Source organism: Herpailurus yagouaroundi, unplaced genomic scaffold (genome assembly GCF_014898765.1).
Source record: "Herpailurus yagouaroundi ecotype Mexico unplaced genomic scaffold, PumYag 67793, whole genome shotgun sequence".
Classification (NCBI taxonomy): Eukaryota; Metazoa; Chordata; class Mammalia; order Carnivora; family Felidae; genus Herpailurus; species Herpailurus yagouaroundi.
The window spans coordinates 18,416,034-18,418,605 of NW_024420586.1; positions in this window are offsets into that span (position 1 = coordinate 18,416,034).

Sequence of the window (2,572 nt, forward strand, 5' to 3'; positions counted from 1 at the left end):
CTATTGCCCTGTATTAAATGCTAGCTAGGGGTGGGGGTGGGGGTCAGTGGTCAACAGTATTAGCCCCGTGTTCCCCTAGGAATCCCATGGGTACTAAGAACTTGTCAAACCAGGTTGCCTGAAGTGGGGAGAGAAGGGTGGGGATGTGGATGTGAGGCCACTACCTCTGCAGCAGAGGCTACCCTCTAGGATTTGACCCTGAATCTCTGGTCTCTGGAGGATGCAGGAAGTTCCAGAGTGGTCTGCTGGGTGAAGACTACTTAAACCTTACTTTGGTTAAAGATTTCAAATGTAAAGAAATTGACGACAACTGACTGAAAGGTTCTGAAGACATCAGGTCTTGGACAAGACAGGCACAACATTAGTGGAACTCTGGAAGATTCCCCTTTATCTTCTTTTTTAAAAATCTTTTTTTTTTTTTTTAATTTTAGAGAGTGCAAGCTGGGGAGAGGGGCAGAGGGGGAGAGACTCTTAAGCAGGCTCTACGCTCAGCACGGAGCCCGACACAGGGCTTAATCCCATGACCCCGGGATCACGACTTGAGCTGAGATCAAAGAGTCTGATGCTCAACTGACTGAGGCACCCAGGCGCCCCCACCCCCCTTTTATCTTCTGTGGCATCTAAGCAGTAGTCCTTTTTGTAGGCAGTTTCTGCATTTCACACTCTGCATTCAGGGGGAGAACAAACTCTGGAAAACTATTGTGTATCAGTAACAAATCACCCAAAACTTAGCTTAAAACAACAAATACTACCTCACGATTTCTGAGGGTCAGGAATCTGGGAGTGGCTTAGCTGCGTGTTTCCGGCTCAGGATCTCTCAGTTGTCGGCTGGGGCCGCAGTCTCTGGACTTGCCTTGGGCTGGCGGATCCATTTCCAAGCTCACTCACGCAGTTGTTTGCAGGTTTCATTCAGTTCCTTGGCATGGGGGCCACAGGGCTGCTCATGACAGGGCTTCCCTCCACGTATTCCAAGAGAGAGAAAGCCCAAGATAGCCATGGTCTTTTGTAGCGTAATCTGGGAAGTGACACACAATCACTTCAGCTGTGTCCTGTTGGCCCATTTCTGGTACACTGTGGGAGGAAAATACAAGGGTGGGAATACCAGGAGGCAGGGATCTTTGGGGACCATCTTGGAGGCTAGCTACCACATATGGTTCTGAAATAAAAATCCTCACGCCTTTCTGAAAGTCAGTGGAAGGTAATAAAGCATGTCAGGTCAGCACCCACCTTCCCCCAAAGATGTCACAAAATGCTCAGTTTACAGTTTTGTAGTTGTAACTAACATGCACATATCAGAGAGCATGGGTTTGAGAATCAGGAAGGAAGTCTCTGGAAGATAGTATTTTAGATAGTTCAGACTATAATGTAATAATAGAAACCAGTTCTGAAAGTTTTGAAGTGGGTCATAACCTTCTTCCAACATTTTTATTAAAACTTTAAAGGAATTTTCCCCTTCACTAATGTCTGAGTAGGAATTAATATATTTTTAGATCTGTCTTACAACATGTATTTTGTAATTTGAGTATATTCCAATAAAAGGCAGGTAGGTTTCTAATTAACCTGGTAAGAGAAAAGTAGGTAATAATCCTTACTGATAATTTCCTATCACTTTACAACGTTTATAATTTAGAGGGCAAAATGATTAGAGAAAAAATCCAAAAGATTGCAACGCCTCCTACTCTAAGGCAATGCTCCACTTACAGGATCTAATTTGTAGTATGCCCACCCAACACGTAACCCTTTGTTGCCTAAGATATTCATGTTTCAAGCCATAAGAGTGATTAACACTTTAATAGAAATGAGCATTTCAGGGCGCCTGGGTGGCTCAGTTGGTTGAGTGTCCGTCCAATTCTCAGATGAGATCTTGATCTCAGGGTTGTGAGTTCAAACCCCACATTGAGCTCCAGGCTGGGCATGAAGCCTACTTAAAAAAAAATAAAAAATAAATTTTTAAACCTTAGGGTAACAATCATTTCATAATCTTCCCCAAACTCTCAAACAATCCTTTCTGGCCCTGGCAATTTAACCTGTCTACAGATCTCTTCCACTACTTATGAAGCCATTAACATTTTCTGAATTGGCAGAGCTATTTTTCCAGAAGTTTTTGTTACGGACACCCTTTGGTTATTTCCCAGAATTCGTGTTTTATACTGAGTTTAATAAGTAATGTCTTTCCCCTTAGGTCCTCTGAGCTCCCTGGCAAAAAACGGGCTAAAATCCAAAGAACTACCTCACCTTTGCAACCATAATGCTGAAACGATTTCTCTCCTCTGATTCTTTCCACATATCGTGTCCCAGGGAGAGGCTGAGAGAGTAAATCATATTGCTGGAAGGGGCGCCTGGGTGGCGCAGTCGGTTAAGCGTCCGACTTCAGCCAGGTCACCATCTCGCGGTCCGTGAGTTCGAGCCCCGCGTCGGGCTCTGGGCTGATGGCTCAGAGCCTGGAGCCTGTTTCCGATTCTGTGTCTCCCTCTCTCTCTCTCTCTGCCCCTTCCCTGTTCATGCTCTGTCTCTCTCTGTCCCAAAAATAAATAAACGTTGAAAAAAAAAATTAAAAAAAAAAATCATATTG